This window comes from Lycium ferocissimum, chromosome 3 (assembly GCF_029784015.1).
Source record: "Lycium ferocissimum isolate CSIRO_LF1 chromosome 3, AGI_CSIRO_Lferr_CH_V1, whole genome shotgun sequence".
NCBI classification, from domain to species: domain Eukaryota; kingdom Viridiplantae; phylum Streptophyta; class Magnoliopsida; order Solanales; family Solanaceae; genus Lycium; species Lycium ferocissimum.
The window spans coordinates 24,500,613-24,519,272 of record NC_081344.1 but is presented as its reverse complement, the minus strand read 5'-3'; positions in this window follow the sequence as shown (position 1 = coordinate 24,519,272).

Genomic DNA, 18,660 nt, shown 5'->3' with positions numbered 1-18,660 from the left:
TCTCGACAGTTCAACATGTTATGTGAGGAAGCAGGGATTCATCATCAGCTTACTACTCCCCATACTCTACAAACGACTGGTGTAAGTGAAAGAAGGATCAGATACATTATGGAGATGAGCAGATGCATGCAGCACGAGAACTTACCAAAGTAATTTTGGGCCAAGGCAGCAAGTAAAACAGTGTTTCCTCAAAATAGGCTTCCCACAAAGGCAGTGAAAGGCTGAACTCCTTTTAAAGCTTGCTTTGGATTCAAACCATCATTAAATTTTCTTTAGGTATTTGGATGCCTCTGTTTTTCCTATTTTCTTCAGGTTAAAACGAGATAAGCTGGTCAAAAAATCTGTCTCTGACATATTTATTGGATATAGTGCAGTTTCAAAGGCATATAAGGACTTTCAACACAAACTGAGATTATATTTTTCAGTAGAGATGTGTATTTCATGGAGAATGGAGAGTGGTGTTGGGAAGACTCAAAGAAATTTGTCTTAAACTCTTTCAACTCAGCACTAAAGTTTCCTGTCAAGAATTCGGAAAAGAAAATATCCCTTTCCTGGCAGGATGAAATGGTGGATCATTCACAAGTCAAAAGATACTCGACTGCTCTTTTATATATATATATATATATATATATATATATAATATTAAAAGTGGGAAGCCACAAAGCCTAAAGTTAAAAATACGAATACCCATCAAAGATTATTGATTGGCTAGTTTATCCTTCATCAAAGAGAACTAAGAAAAAAATGTTTTAAGACCTTCCACTAAACGTCTAAACCGGATGCAAATTCATTCAATAGTAAGGGCCTTTTTAGACTTCCCCATTAAAAGCATACGTTACAGACTTTTTACATACTTTCCCTTTCATAAAATGCACATTAAAATGTGACTTTACTTCTACATTTTCTTAATTATTTTGTCTTCTTTGTCAAAGCTCTTATCCATTATCTAAAGGGAAAAGGGTCAAGTATACCCATCTACTTTAGTTTATTGGCTAACTTGTCCTCCGTTAGCCAAAGTAGCCAAATATACCCCTCTGTTAGCCAAAGTATGCACATATACTGTTAGACCTCGGATTTTCGCATGTTAAAGTCGCATCATGAGTTAGTCGACATAAGTTCCAAAAAGAAATTATGTTGAGGATAAAAGGGATTGATTTTATTAATAAAAATGGTTACAAGAGTCTATAAATAATATTAGTAAGTGGCGGAAGATTTGGAGGGTGAATGAATCAACGAAGCATGAGTTTCGTCAAAAGTCGGCAAGTTGGGAATACGATAACTTGTACTTTTGGGTGAGATTAGGAGTGCTCCACATGCTAAGCAAGTAATGATATGAAGTATTTGAATTGTATAATGGTCTCTTGTTAAGTTTGTAAGTCAAACGAGTTGTAATACGAAAGTCGACAAAGGCGTCGCAAGTTAAGTTTGTAAATTTCACTGAAATTTGGGTCAGATGTCTTGGAGCTTTTCTCTCAATCTACTTGGAGTTACGGGGTGATCCACCTACCAAATCGAAGGTCTACCAGTCTAGTTTCCATTGCATTTTACCGTTCCTTGATATGACATCGGAGTAGAGAGATGTTAGCATTTTCGTCCAAGGATGCAAACTGTCGCGGGAACAGTGACCAAGGTCGGTGGCTGCTCACTTTAAGTTGTATAAAAGACCCCTCTTCACGATTTTTTCTCCATTTCCTCACCATACATGACCTGTAAAACTCTCAAACCCTCTCCAATTAATCCTCCATCAATCTCAATCCAAACCAAGAGCAAATCTATCAACTTTAACATGAAGAACAACATGGCAACTACGATGTGATTTTTTTGCTAATTTGCTTCTTGGATAAGGACTTCACCTTGGAGTAACTTGGAGTTTGGAGTGATTTTGATCATCTAAGGTATATTTTAACTTCCTTTTGATCTCTTTGAACTTCTACAAGTAATTAAACCTAGAAATTTGGTGAAACCCCCATAGAATAAGCTTTGGCAATTCTTGTGAACTCTGATGGACTTGGCTTGATAGTTGGGCTATTTTATGTGGTTTTAACGTGTTTTTTTGGAGCTGCGTTGATATGGATTGGATCATATTGACGAGGAGGAGTAGAAAAGTGGAATTTGGTAGCGTTTTACGAGAAAATTAGGCTACAAAAAGTCCTATAAATTCACGCCCATGAGTTGCTTGATTAAATGTCTAAATGAAGATTTCTATAAGCTATGACCTTGGTTTTGATCTTGAATAGTCTGTATTATGTAGGAAATCATTCCTAAGACGTTCGAGGACTCGGGGAAATGTATATAACTCCATCGACGAGGTACGTAGGGCTTTCTATTCTCTTTGTAGCATGACTAGATTTCAAATGACCTTTCATTGAAAAGTTGTTCCGCTAACTTGGATCGATCGCGTTCCATGATAATTGAGCTGACACATACTCACCTATGACTTGTACCAAATTATGGTCCACATCTCCTTTTGGCTATTGATTAAAAGACTTTCCGTTCAACTTGTGTCGATTATGTCCCAAAATGGTTAAGCTTACCTTTTTCTCATGAATAACTTGTATTGAAGTACCTTTCACATTTCGTATCCCTCTTGTTTATCGAATGAAGAATGATATTAGTTATGGTACTCTTCACATCAAAGTTGGGTTGATTGTACTTCCTTTAATCGAGTTAATCCTTATCTTCTTGTCTATTGATCCAAGGTGACGAAACTCTCGTTTGCACATTTTTTCCGATAAAAGTTGTGTCGATCATATTTCATAAGAGTTTGGCTAACTTTGGCTTCGTGAATAATTCATAACAAGATGTTTCCTTGTACTTTTACTTCTTTGGCCTAATGATCAAATAATGATAAATGTAACGACAATAATGATAGTCGGAGGATAACGACGATAGGTCACTCCGACTCTTTCTATGATATTTCTTATGAGGTCAGTCTTTCATTGCACTTATATATATGTATTTATTTTCATTACCGAGCCGCGCTATAGTCGGCCGGGTAGGCACTTATATGTGCACCTAGACATGTTTCTTTCTTTACTGAGCCGTGTTGTAGGGGGCTGGGTAGGCACGTAGCTATGCACCTAGATGTTTTTCTTTCTTTACCGATCCGTGTTGTAGGCGGCCGGGTAGGCACCTAGCTATGCATTGCCACTGATCAGTTAGGCATAGATGATGTTATGATGATGAGCTCACCCCACAGAGGGATTTATTATTTTTATATGATATGATATATGCCTCCACAGTGAGGAATGATTTTACGGGCATGCATTTACATTTATGTCATGATTATGGTCGCCCTCAGTGGCCTCGTTCAGAGTTTCAGGTTGTCTCTACATCTTTTCCTAAGTTGTCTGTATCTCTTATGTTATGTTTATGCTTATTGCCTTACATACTCGGTACATCTTTCGTCTCGACGCATTTTTGTCTTGTTGTGATCATGCCCGCGAGTGTACGGTAGACGGATTGTTGTACCTTTCTCGCAGGGATACCAAAGTTCGAGGATGTTCGCACGCCATTCTTCGGAGTTGTCGGTCGAGTCATTAAATAGGATGCGTATATATATATATATATATATATATATATATATATATATATATATATATATATATATATATCGAGTATGGCTATGGGTACGTCGGGCTACTATCCCGACCGGATTGATACATATTAGTGCTTTCTTGAGGCTTACGGACTATCGGTCGGTGTACAGTGTATTGCGTTTGGCCTTGTCGCCGCCATTCTGACTAGTTGTCTTTCTTGGTTGTGGCATTGTTGGCCCTTGTAATGCATATATGTGTTGTTGGGCCTTTTCTGCTTGCAGGTTGTTATGATATACTTCTTACTATTGTTATTCAGCGGCCTCGTCGACCTATGATTCACGTTACAGAGTTTAGATATAACAGTTGATTCGCTCAGCCCTTCGGGTGCCGGGTGCTGACCACACCCCCAAGGTTGGGGTGTGACATATACCCCTTGAATGGATGGAAATCCCAAATCAGCCAAAATTACCTATTTAACTTAAATTACCCATGCCCGACCCGACCCGACCCATAAAATAATTTTCCCCACCCTAATATACCCCTTTACGCTTCTATTCTTTAGTCAAAACACAAATCATCTGCCTACTTTGAGATTGAGTCGTAGTTGATTGGTTGATTTGATATATTCAGTCTGTTTAAAGGAAGTGTTCGAGGGGAAGGTAGGGATGACTTTGAATGACTGGAATGTGTATCTGATTTCTTAATGATCAATCCACTTGTTTGTAGAAACACCATGCCTGGTTGTTGACATAGTGGACAAAGAAGGTTTCAGTACATAGGTAGTGTGAGCCTACTTAATTTATGGTCATTTCTTAAGAAAGGCCACAATTGAAGCAGTGAAAATGTGCTCACTGTGAATCTTGTAATGTTATTACTTTTCTCGGATGATGAAATATCCTCTGGATTTACTCTCTAGTGTTGTTAGTCTTTAGCAAAATATGCAAGTTCAACACCATCTGGTGTTGCGCCAATGTGTAAGAGTTTTCACATGCTCACGTAGTTTATATGCATATTGCATAGCGTACCTGTTGTAAGATCTAACAAAATATGTGCCATTTCTTGATAAAGCTTAGACTATATAGAAGCTATATTAGAGGCAAATTATTAGCTATACCTAACAAAATATGTGGAATTCCGCCTAACACATTTTTGTTTCCAACTGATTTGAGGCAGATTATTAGACAAGAGATGGAGATTACATTAACAAACCAAAGATGATTTGTGTTTTGACCGAAGAATAGAAGCATAGGGGTACATTAGGGTGGGGGAAATTATTTTTTGGGTCGGGTCGGGCATGGGTGATTTAAGTTAAATGGGTAATTTTAGCTGATTTGGGATTACCATCCATTCAAGGGGTATATGTGTATACTTTGGCTAACGGAGGGGTATATTTGGCTACTTTGGCTAACGGAGGGCACCGTTAGCCAATAAACTAAAGTAGAGGGGTATATTTGACCCTTTTCCCTTATCTAAATCCTTAATTTTTCCCACAGAACACAATGCTTTTTTGCTCCTCATTTGGCTTAACACAGTGGCATGAGAGGTTAGTTCATCTCTCAAATTAATATTCTAAATAATCAATTGTCTTTGAGCAAGATTCTTTATTCATATATATATGATCTCGATATTATAGGTTTCTTTCGGTGCTTTACTGAAGTTTTTTTTCCTTTCTCCAAAACATATAAGAAACAATTCTAAAGAGCTTTTGTTGGATCGAGTGCCTGCTCAACATCCATGAGGTAAAACAAGTTATGACAAAGAGTACGTATATTGTCTTCATTAATTTGTTACCGACAGTTATAGCTACAACTCCGCTTATTCTGATGTTCTTATTTTCTCCTGTTTATTTATTTTTATTTTTAAATTTCATAATCTAAAGCTAAATATCACGCTATGCTTATGTAACTACAACAAATTTGGTTATAGTGACGAACTATTTTATCACTTACAATTCATATTTCGTCACAAAAAATATTTTGTGACGGAAAAAAATCGTCAATCGTTCGTCACTAAACATGGGTCACTAAAAGTATACAAAGACAAATTAGTGCTTCGTCGCTAAATAAGGTTTATTAACTACAAAAAACAATTTTGTCCTTAAATTCATACTATTTATGATGAACTTGTTCGTCAAAAAAAGTATAAATTTTTTGTGGTTGATAGTGTGTTTTTGTCACTAAAAAGATAATTAATGCTGACGAAACAACCTTGTCACTAATTATTATTTAATTAGTGACGATCATAATTGTCTTTAAAGTCATATGTAATTTGTAGCTGAAAAAATGTATTTTCGTCACTATAAACGATCTTTTATATACAAAAAGTATTTCGTCATTAAATACATAAATTGGTGACAAAAACCATTTTATGGTTAAAAGCTATCATGTCGTCGTTAAAAATATTGATTTTACCGACAAAACAAAATTGTCACTAAAGAATGTGATTATCAGTGAAATTATAATTGTCATCAAATACAAAGATAATTCGTACTCAAAGTGATTTTAGGACAACTTATTATCGCCAAATATAACCATTTGTCACGAACTAATTCGTTGGTGATTAAAATATGATTTTCCTAAAAAGTATAATATAGTAATTATTTTAGAATAAAATTAGAATCCATTGTACAAATTAAGCAAGCTTGTATTTTATTCTTTAATAATATACAAAATGAAAATAACGTAACAAAACATGCAAAGTACTAACAAAATTTTCACAAAAAATGACTAAAATTATATTGAGATAACATCTCATTACAAATTCCTTAAATTTAAAGAAACAATAATGAAATTATATCTATTCAACATGAAGGTATAATTACAATACAAGAATATTGATAAATTAAAAAGACAAAAATATGTTTCTTCCTCATATGCTAACGTAGCTCCACTCATTCAGTAATTTTACTCTTTAATTAGTTTCACCATCATGTACCTGTGTGAAACAAAAAAAAAAGAATATATAATGTTAATGCACTTTTTGACATCATCATCTAAATAAAATATATCTTCAATCTTTAATCACAAAATTAATACCGCTTCATGGTCGAAGACTGAGTTTGCAGTCAAATTCTACCTGATCAGACAGAGTTTGAGTCAGGAGAGTTTTGAGGCAAACTCTTCCTTAAGGTAGCAAAATTCGCACGAGTTTGAAACTACGCTTAAGGTAAGTTTACTTCGATCAAAGCTACTCGCGATTAGGAGAGTTTTGAGGCAAACTCTTCTTTAAGGTAGAGTTTTGCGCCAAAAGATCTTAAAACTACCTTAAGGCGGATTTTGCTTATATGCGAATGCAAACTTTTGCCTTATCTGAGCAAGAGTTTTGCATTCAAAATTTCACTGAGCGAGAGTTTTGCATGCAAAATTCTGCCTTGCGAATCCAACCCTCTGCTTATGAAATTCCTTTTTTTTTTTTTTTTTTTAACGGTGGTTCAAACCCGTAATCCCAGGGTATTGGAGAAGGCGAAAATTAAAGACCACCAATTTGAGGGGCAAAGATTAAAGACCAGTGCTTTTGAAGGGCAATCCGCACAAAAAAATGCCAATAAAGTAGATTGTGTACAACTACAAATTGTAATGATGATCGAAGTAGAAAAAAGTACTACTAAATTACATTTATTTCTCTACATATTCAACTTTCATGAACCTGAAAAAATGAAGGACATGCTTTCACAATCATTTGAAAGCAACTTCCTACATGTCTTTACTTTGCAACGACAATAAAATATTGAATGGCTCACGATTCATTTTTTTGCGCGGATTGCCCTTCTTTTGGGGTGGTCTTTAATTTTTGCCCCTCAAATTGGTTATCTTTAATTTTTTTCCTTCGCGCAATACCCGAGGGTTTTGGGTTCGAATCCCAACTCAGTAAAAAAAAGAAGAAATTTCGTAAGACAGAGGTTTGAATTTGCGAGGCAGAATTTTGCCTTCAAAACTCTGCCTTAAGGGAGAGTTTGCTAAGCGCGCGCTTTGCCTGCAAAACTCTACCTTAAGGCATAGTTTGCGAAACTACATCCCATCAGCCATAATTTTCCTGCAAACTCTGCCTTAGGGTAGAGTTTTTGCAGGCAAACTATGCCCGATGGGGCAGAGTTTGTAGGCAATCTCAGCCTAGCTATTTTTTTTTTTAAATTTTCGCCTTAGCAGGGGTTCGAACCCGGAACCCTGAGGTTTTAGGAGAAGGGCAAAAGTTAAATACTTTCATTTTGATGGGCAAAAATTAAAGGTCACCCCAAAATAAGGGCATTACTGCGAATTGGTCTTCACGATTCATTAGTTTGAGCTTCTATTTTTTGGTTAAATTTCGTGTAACTCTCCATATAAATATTCCAATAATGAACGCTTATACTGATTGACATGAAATACATGTGCAACACACGTGTCCAAATACTTGTAGAATAGTAATGTACCCATTTTTTAATTCACCAAAATACCCTTACCACATCATTAAATTTTCAGGGCCATCTCCTATTCTCATTCCTAATCTTCTTAAGCCGGCCCTCCCATCTTCGATTCTCGGATTCAATATCCCCCAAAATTCTTCCACCGCAAACTGATGTTTTTCTCCATAATTCAACCATCATAACATTACAATCCAATACGCAATGAATAAACAAATTTTAAAACTGAAAAAATCAAACAATAACTTTTCGAAATGCAAGAAAACCCTGACGTCAATTCATTTTGTGATAAAAACTTTTATGATTGTAAAATTCCAGGAAAGTTCTTATCAAACAAAAGGAACTAAAGTATTTATGGGCAACCAATCTGCGATAGCAATTTCTCACAATCCTATATTTCGTGTCAAAATTAAACACCCCAACATCAAGCTTTTCTTCTCAAGAGAAGTGCAAAAAAATGGTGATGTGATTCTGCTCTACTGCAAAATTGAGCAGCTGGCTGATATTTTTACCAAGTCTTTACCAGGCAATATGTTTCAACTTTTCAACCAAAAACTTGGAGTTTTCTGTTCGTAAAGCAAGAAGGAATCTTAGGCAAATGCTTAAGAAGTGCAGCAGTTCAAGTTCTCTGTAATCTGTGTAGAAGTTATTCATTGTTTAGCAGTTATTTAGTTTCTGTGTTGTCCATAATTCTTAAGAGCTGGTTTTCTAATTTCATTTGAGATTGTAAACTCTATAAATTAGTCTGAAATTTATAATGAAGTATGTAGTTTTGCTTTCATCATCAACGTTACCAGTTTTAAAAAAAATTGCTTTCATTAATATTCTTTTGCTGGTTTATCAAAGTTTTGTTCCACTTGTTCAATAGCAAGTAAAACCAGATTTTTCTATTCTTCATTCTCTGGAAACTCACAACTTTCAACTTGAGTTCTTTAGTTTTATTCTCTGCTATTTTCGAATACATACTTCTTCCTGCTATATTTTTCCTTTTAGTCTTTTTCTTTCTTCATTATTTCTTATTGTTCTTGCTCCTTAATAACCAACAATTGGTATCAAGGGCATTTTTTCTTGAGGGACCTGTGAGTGAGAAGATGGATTTCGAAAATAGTTTTTTACGAATGACGACTCCTGTTTTCGATGGTGAAAATTACCAATTATGGGCTGTGAGAATAAAAACTTACTTGGAGGCCCTTGATCTTTATGAAGCCGTGGAAGAGGATAATGAAGTTAATCCGCTGCCAAACAATCCCACCGTGGCCCAAATCGAGAGTCACAAGGAAACGAAAATCAGAAAGTCTTAAGGCGAAAGCTACTCTATTTGCTGCTGTTTGACAACTATTTTCACGAGAATCATGTCTCTCATATTACCAAAAGAAATTTGGGATTATCTCAAGAAAAAATATGCTGGAGATGGAAGAATACAAGGGATTAAGATATTGAATTTAACAAGGGAATTCGAGTTGCAGAGAATGAAAGAGTCCGAGACAGTCTAAGAATACTAGGATAGATTGTTTGGCATTGCTAACAAGGTAAGATTGCTAGGCACTAAATTGAAAGATTCAAGAATTGTTGAAAAAATTCCTGTAACATCACCCAAAAAAATATGAAGCATGTATACCTACCTTGGAAAAAACACAAGATCTTTCCAATATTACCTTGGCAGAGTTGTTAAATTCTTTCTAGAAGAAAAGAAGGTTTATGAGGCAAGATGGCATGGTTGAAGGAGCATTAGCAGCCAACTGCAGAACTCAAAGCAAGGGTTAAATTTTTAAAAATTACTCACCTTATCAGCATTGTGGCAAAATGGGTGAGGGAAATAATGATTTTCTCCTCTCTTTTTCTTTTCCCTTCAAGTCTCTATGGAGAAGAAGTAAAAAGCTTATCAAGATTGTAAATGGTGGAATTGGGCAACCGACTCAAAACTTCATGCATTTGTAAAGTTCCATGATATCATAAAATCCATGACTCATGCCAAATCAGTAATTATGATGATCACAATAAGCATAAAAGTTCCATGATATCACAGTAAATATCTCACATCGTTCAAATAGAACTCGAGGCCACATAATCACATGAAGGTACGATATAGGCATGCCCAGAGTGATGAAATCAGAATTTTCCTTTCAGAATGCTTTGCCCTCAACTTAAGAGACTTAAATCCAGAAAATCCATCCAAAAAGACTCCAAATTGACCTTCAATTACATCTTTTACATAAATTCCAACTTAGGGTTCAAAACCCCGCTTTCTACAATCGCATACCCAAAAACGAGGGTAAATAATGGAAGCAATCAACGGGGAAAATACTTAACTAGGGATTAGAATCTTACCCTGTAACGACCCAACTCGTGAATCGTGAGGGCACCCACTCTATCCCCCTGGTGGGCGAACCCTTCCCTGTTAACACTTCATCAATAAATAAATGACGAAAACCCTAAATAATCAAGTCACAATGTATATTGATAAGACAAAGTACATTCTATGTTTTGATGATTGTCAAACTGCTGAAGAAATGAAGAGAGACCTGGTTCGCGATCTGCTCTCTCTGTATGTTATACGATCGACGATATGCTTTGTAAAAAATATGGCTGCAATCGTATGCGAAGCGGCCGCGGCCCATTAAGTCAAACATAGGATGAGTGGTCTCTATCTAACCCACATGTTCCCCAATATATATACAACTTGTTCCAACATATTGGGTACTTGAAAACCTAAACTATCTTGTGCAAATTCTTGCCGCCATAAGTTCTCAAGTGCTCTCAAGAACAAAGTCACTTGCAAGCTGAAGAACCTGATCCAGACACCAGATTATGTCTAAGTTCTTTAGGTTGTTGTGAGTCTTTGTTCATATGCTCTTTAAACTGTAAACCTACTCTTCTTTCAAAAAGCTGTTGTAGGTATAAAAAATTCTTAGTAGTTGTTAGGCAATTTACCTATTCAATCTATTGAGTGGTACCCTTGGCTAGAGTTAGTCAAGTGTATAGTCAAGTGTATTAGTTGGTTTGGATAGAGTTAGTCAAACGTGGTTGTGAGCTTGGCTAAGGGTAGTCAAGAGGTGTAGCTTACAATAAGTGTATTGTAAGGGTGAGGGATTTATGTGAGTTAGATTCCTAGATTGTAAGAGGTCGTAATCTGAAGTTACTCGGTGATAGTGGAGTTGAAATCCTACGTGGTGGTCGTGATTTTTAATACCTTGAGCAAAGAGTTTTCCATGGTAAAATCTTGTGTTATTTACTTTCTGCACTGTCTGAGAGAACTGGTAGACAGCCAAGTCTCTTCATATACTGTTTGGTGGACGCACTGTTTATAACAAGTGGTATCAGAGCAGAAGCTTTCTAAAAGGTTAACACTTAGAAAGAATCTATGAAATGACAGCCCCACCAGACCCGAAAGAAGGTCAATCATCCACCAGACCACCCAGATTCTACGAAAATTATTATAGGTGGTGGAAGGCTAGGATGCATGACTTCATTATGGCTGAGGACTCAGAACTATAGAACATTATTTGTGATGGTCCTCATGTCCTTGTAAACAAAGATGAAGCTGGCATGACAACCACTCCTAAAGCAAGGCAAGAATATAATGAGGCAGATAGGAAGGCTGTGGAGAAGAACTACAAAGCAAAGAAGATTCTTGTCTGTGGAATAAGAGCTGATGAGTACAATCAAATTTCAGCATGTACAACTGCTAAGGAGATCTGGGAAGCTCTCCAAACTGCCCATGAAAGAACAACTCAAGTAAAAAACTCCAAGATTGACATGCTCACTACAGAGTATGAATTGTTCAAAATGAAAGAGGATGAATCTATCCATGACATGCATACTAGATTCACCTCTATAATCAATGAACTCAGCTCTATTGGAGAGCTCATCACATCTACCAAATTGGTAAGGAAGCTACTCAGAGTTTTGCGTGATTCTTGGGACAACAAAGTAAATGCCATCTATGAAGCTAAAGATCTCGCTAAGCTGACTGTTGATGAACTAATAGGAAATGTCAAGACATATGAGATGAAGATGACCTTGAAGAAGACAGAAAAGAATGAAGTAAAGAAAGAGAGAAATCTTGTCCTTAAAGTTGCCAGAGGGGATTCAAGTGATGATGTATATCAGATGGTCTATCTTACTTGGAGGTTTCATAAGATAATCAAGAAGCATGGTGGATTCATCAAGACAGGGAGCTCCAGCAGAAACTTCAGAGGAAACGACAACTGCTGTCACAAATGTGGGAAGCCTGATCACTTCATGAAGGATTTTCCTCAAAACAGACAATTATGACAGGACTGCAGGAGGAACCAAGTTCCCGACAGGAGATTCAGAAGAAGAGAAGTTGCTGACGAGTACAGTGAAGCAAGCGCTTGTTTGCGTACGAGGAGATTCCTCTAGTGAATCGAAGATGAAAATAACCAAGGGGACACATCAATGATGTCCATTGAAGATGAAGCAACTGAAAATGAGTCAATAATTGCGCTCATGGCCGACTCTGACATGGATGATGACGATAAGGAGAGAAACTTTCTTGATATAAAGAAAAACTTGAAAGTTTACTCTCAAAAGAAATTGATATCACTATCAAGCGTGTTAATTGATGCGTATCACGTTCTGGTTGCTGAGAAGGGTGAGCTGAATTATGTAATTGATGAGATAGATCAAGAAAGGGATGACCTACGTATATCTTCTGGACAAATGAAGAAACAAAGCTATGAGTCAAACCAACAAAACATTTTGTTGGAAAGTTAAGTGAGAGAAGGGGTGAAAACTTTTCTAGTGCTTGAAAAGGAGTTAAAGATAGCAAAACTAGGACTTATTGCTGAGATTGAGAAGAATGAGTTACAAGAAAAGGATTTGAATAGCGTTAAGTTTGATCTTGACAAAGCTCTCAAGTGGACCTGGTCTTCCGACGTGATTACCTCTATGTACAAAAGTAAAGGAGATGGTAAAGAAGGGCTTGGCTTTGAGAAGGAGAAAACGCCCTACAACTTTCACAATGAAGTAAGTCTCCACAACTGAAATTGGTTGTGCACTCACTGTGGGAAAGCAGGACACTGCAAGGAGGCATGTAACGCAAGAATTGAAGATCTTCAGAGGAACGATAATTTTGTCAAAAAGGGGGTTAAAAGTAGGAGGAGCTGGTCCTCAGAAGAAAGGTTCTCAAAAAGGGGTGAAAGGAACAGGTCCTAAAAAAAAGGATCTCAAAATGGGAGAAGAAATGTACTGCCCATGTGGGCTAAGAAGAGCTTGATTCATCCTTTTTACAATTATAAAGGACCCAAACTTGTCTGGGTTTCCAAAACCAATCAGTGATTTCGCCTACAGGCTGGGGAGAGTGAAATGATGTTGTTATTTTGGTTGTTGGTCGTGACATCTCCTAGTTCCTTTTTCTCTCCCCTTGAAGCCTTCATAGGAAGGTGTGCAACGTTGGTGACAAAAAGGAAGATCTGAATTTTGGAGGTGTTGAAATTAGAGAACCGGGTGTATATGCATGACTGAATCAGGAGAACGTAAACACAAATAATGGCGCACACTTCAAAGTTTTTGCCTGATACACTCAAGAATTTGTCCAGGGAGCTGGTCTCTGTGACTCAGGTTAGTAATCTTTTGAGCGCTCATATATGTGTTTTAAACGGTGGAATGTGCCAATTAAGTCATGCGCCTTTTACCAAAACTTCTTTCAAAATCACGTCTCCGACGAATCATCACCTTTCTCCTGAATCGACCCGTTCCCTCTTCTTGCACCTCTTCTAAAACATCGCCTGTGCCAACTAAAAAAAGAAAAGAAAAGAAAAACATCTTTCTTGTCTCTTTCTCCATTCACTGAAATCCTCCGACCGATAGTCTTTCCCTTTAAAGCATTTCTCTTACAAAAATCCATCTAAACCTCTCTATATCTCCCTCCAGTTACCAAGTGTTTCCTTGTGTCATCAACCCTCTCCAAACCAAAGCAAAATGGATTCAAATTCTTCAACCTCAAATTACTTATCCTCTTCTGGCCAAAATACAAATGAATCCTTCCCAAAATCTCTCACACATGGTCCTTCGAAAGCCCGTAAGTGCAGGAGAATAAGAAAATTAGCGTCATTGTGTGCCATTTCCGAAAAATGAGCAATGCAATCGACCTGAGAGTAAGAAAAGAAAAACAGTGGGAATGAGAGAGAGAAGCCATGCCGTTGAAAGGCACAGTGTTGAGAAAGAAGAGGACAAAGAAGAAACTCCTCTAATAAGAAGAAATTCTAAGAAAAAGGTGGTGGGTAAGATACAAAGCCCTCTCAATCTTAAGTCTGAGAGTAACGAGAGTGAAAAATTAAGTAATGAAAGTCGAGGAGAGAAGGAAAAAGAGCATTAGGATATTCAATCCTCCTCCCAAAAGAAAAGAAAGGTGGGTATTAATGAGGACCCAGGTTCCTCTAAAAGCTAAAAAGGAAAAGAGCACTTGCAGCAACACAAGGTTCTTTTTGGAAGAATCTTTGATTTCAACCTACGCGAGAAATCTGGCATGAAAGAATTAATGGAAATGGTGGAATTTCAAGAATGGACTCATCTTTTCACTCCACCAGCACCTAGCATGTACGAAGCCGAAGTGACCGAACTGTACAACAACCTGCTCAAAATTGATGATAGCGCTCTGGCCTTAACTGTAAATGGAACCGAGCTCGTGCTGACCGAGTCAATACTTGCAGAAATTTTAGGTGTAAATACAGATGGAGTGAGAGCCGTTATAAAGAAGGGATCTACTAGCTTCAAAAAGGTCATCGTTAAGGTAGAAAAGTCAGCTACAAAAGCGAGTCTCTACAAAAATGAGCTTAATCCTGAGCACAAACTGGTCTTTGAATTTGTCAACAAAGTTCTCTTGCCAAAGGCGGTGGAATGCTCTACCGTCACCGTGGCAGACCTGGTCCTCATGAAAGCTCTGATGTCTTTTGAACCAATCAACCTTTCAGCCATCATAATTGAGCGACTGATAAAAGTGGCAAGGACGAAAAACTGGTCTCCCTTATGGATTTTTTCTAACAAAGGTGCTCGTACACTTCAAAGTGAGAACTGGAACAACATCTCTAGGAGCAAAGAAGCATGTGTTCTCTCTAGCCACTTTGGAAGACTGTGGATATATGGTCAAAGTAGCAGATAGTGCCAGCTCTTCCACCATCTCAATCCTGATTGAAGCTCAGAAGCGGCAAATGTAGAGATCCTGCATCTTAAGGGAGAAAATGCCCTTCTCAAAGAAAAACTGGCTGAACAAACTTAAGCACCAACTATTGGTACGGAAGCAGCAACAGAAATTGAAAAACTGCGAGCTAAGAGAGATTAGTTAAAAGTCAGAGTGGATGAACTTTGAGACCAAATAATGAAGGACCAGCGAGCACATAGTGATCGAATTAATAAACTCCTTCAAGACCTTAACCGCTCCAGTCATCCCTCCTAGTCTCTGTCCTTCCAAACGTGACCTATTTTTGTGTCTAAGCTTCTATAAATCCTTTTGTTGGCTTCTATTGACTTTTGGAACAATTGCAGTTTTAATCCTTACATTTGTGCACTGAATTGATTACTAGCCATGTGTTCTTGTTAATCTTTATTAGGAAATCTCTTTGTTCTTGAATTGATTAATTCCTTTTTGATTATGCCAAAAGGGGGAGATAAGAGTGTTTATGGATAGATGTCGATGTTGTTGTTGTTTTGCGATGCTATACTTAAGGGGATTCTGCTGCTAAGATGATTGTGCTTTATAACTGGATTATGTCGCAGGGGGAACAAGTGGGATGCTATGCTTAAGGGGATTCTGCTGCTAAGATGTATTGTGCTTTATAACTGGATTATGTTGCAGGGGGGAAAAGTGGGATTTGATTCTCAGGGAAAACATTGTGTCAAAGTTTGTCATCATCAAAAAGGGGGAAATTGATATTAAAAAGTACATTCTATGTTTTGATGATTATCAAACTGCTGAAGAAATGAAGAGAGACTTGGTTCGCGATCCGCTCTCTCTGTATGTTGTACGATCGAGCGGCAACAAGCAGCCTGTATTTTACTTATTTTGTATAACGCTTGCGGCCCCATGCTTTAAGTCAAACATGGGATGAGTAGTCTCTATCTCACCCACATGTTCCCTAATATATATACAACTTGTTTTAACATATTGGGTGTCACTTGAAACCCAAAACTATCTTTTGCAAATTCTTGCCGCTACAAGTTCTTAAGTGCTCTCAAGAATAAAGTCACTTGCAAGCTGAAGAACCTGATCCAGACACCAAATTATGTCTAAGTTCTTTAGGTTGTTGTGAGTCTTTGTTCATATGCTCTTTAAACTGTAAACCTACTCTTCTTTCAAGAAGCTGTTGTACGTATTGAAAATTCTCAGTAGTTGTTAGGCAGTTTACCTATTCAATCTATTGAGTGGTACCCTTGGCTAGAGTTAGTCAAGTGTATTAGTTGGTTTGGATAGAGTTAGTCGAATGTGGTTGTGAGCTTGGCTAAGAGTAGTCAAGAGGTGTAGCTTACAATAAGTGTATTGTAAGGGTAAGGGATTTATATGAGTTAGATTCCTAGATTGCAAGAGGTTGTAATCTGAAGTTGCTCGGTGATAGTGGAGTTGAAATCCTACGTGGTGGTCGTGATTTTTAATACCTTGAGCAAAGAGTTTTCCATGGTAAAATCTTATGTTATTTACTTTCTGCACTGTCTGAGAGAACTGGTAGACAACCAGGTCTCTCTATATACTGTTTGGTGGACGCACTATTTATAACATATATATATGTAAGTGCAGAAGTAAGGAAATAATACAACCCCAAGGATCTAGTCTGAAACGGTACAAGAGCTACTCTAAAAAAGAACAAGTCTGAATACTAAAACTAGTCTCATAATACATGGTAATAACTGTCTCAAGAGTAAAGGAAAAGACATGTAGTCAAGAAGAATATCGGGGCAACGGATCAAGAACATGGCTCACCACAGGGAACTCTAGCAAATAGGCCTCGGGATCACTCGCGAGGGCCGAAACGTGGATCTATATTGAACTGCTCTCGAGAAAAAGAGTACAACAAGGTAGTATCAGTATAACACTAGTACTGGTAAGCATCATAGGCCGTCAACAATTAGTTCACATATATAAAGGAAAGAAATCAACAAGTAAAAAGATAAGAAATCGAGTACAGTCAAGAATAGTCTTAAATATGAAATCAACCAAGCATACCATATCAGCCCACATATGAAATCAACCAAACGTATAAGATGTCATGAATACAATCAAGATGAGTGAATGAATGTGTATGAGATGCAATGATGCAATGCACTAGCCAACCTTGAACTGTACACACATGCTAAGGGCAAAGCCTCATAGCCATGACCCATGAGGGACCAACAAAGTCCATGTATTCACACAAAAATATCCACTAGGGCTCACACAGAATGCCGCCACTAGTTTTACTCAGAATACCAATATCCACTAAGGCTCACACCGAACACCGTCTCTAGGGTTCACATAGAATTTTCTTTATTACCTTTGCCAAATAGGCCCACATAGAGTATCTTCGTTTCCATAGTAACCACTGATGCATGTGCATGGATGGTATTAAAATGAGTGAATATGGCACAAATCAATAACTCAAATCATCAACACGTAATAAGAATGCATGACATGCATGAGGTCAAAACCAACGATGATAAATCATTTCAAATCTCATGCGTTACTTATCATGAAGCACTCATCACATTTACAAGTCAATTTCATAATCTTTCCTTTTTTCGATGATAAGTGAGATATCAAGATTGAGATGAAAGTAAACACACATCACAACTACATCAAACATGGCAACAAGCCCACATAACAGCTGACGGAACCAACCTATTGGATTCCACCTCCTCTCTATTCCCGAAGGCCTATCATGCATTCCCCATCAATAACTAAACTCTACATAGACGTTACTAACCGAAGTCTAAACATAAGGTAAGCCGTAACCTACCTCAGTGTCGAGCAGGTGCCATGAACTATCTAACACAAGCCTTCTCTTTACGAAGAGCTTTCGAACAGTCGAAGTCTAATTAACAACTTAATCTACATTAGAAATCGGAACTAACGATACCCATATTGCCAAAAAATTATTCCAATAAAAAAATGACCTTTAAAAGGAGAAGCTCGAGCCGCAAGGGTAAAAATGGAAATTGTAAGTTAGAAACAGTTAACCCCAAGCCTATGAAGTCCAAACACTAATAATCAACACAATCTAATCCCAATTTAGCATTAATTTCTTCATTAATTGAAAATCCCTAAATTTAGAGCCCAAATTCCATGACTTAGATTCTTGAAATAACAGGAAGATTCAAGCCTAGGGACTAATTACCCATTGACTAAATGATATAACTAAGTAAATTTCCCAACAAAACTCAATTATATTGAAAAAGATTTATCATAATCATCCTAGTGTTTATGACCCCATCTTCCCAACTGGTTCATGAAGACTACCATAGCTTCCAAACTTAACCCATAATAAAATAAAAAAGAAAGTATAAGGAACTTACCCCAAGAAGAATCACCCAAAGGCTTCCAAAAGTCGCCCCAAAATCTCCTCTTGGTTTCAATTTTGTGAATGGAAAAGAATTGGTTCGAATTGGGAATATAAAGTTTCTGTTCAGCGATTCCCGCATCCGTGGTCACCTTGTCAGCAGATGCAGACTCGCTTCGGTGAAAAAAAGGCTCGCTAAACTGGAGCCACTTGCCATCTCACTTTCTCACGTCTG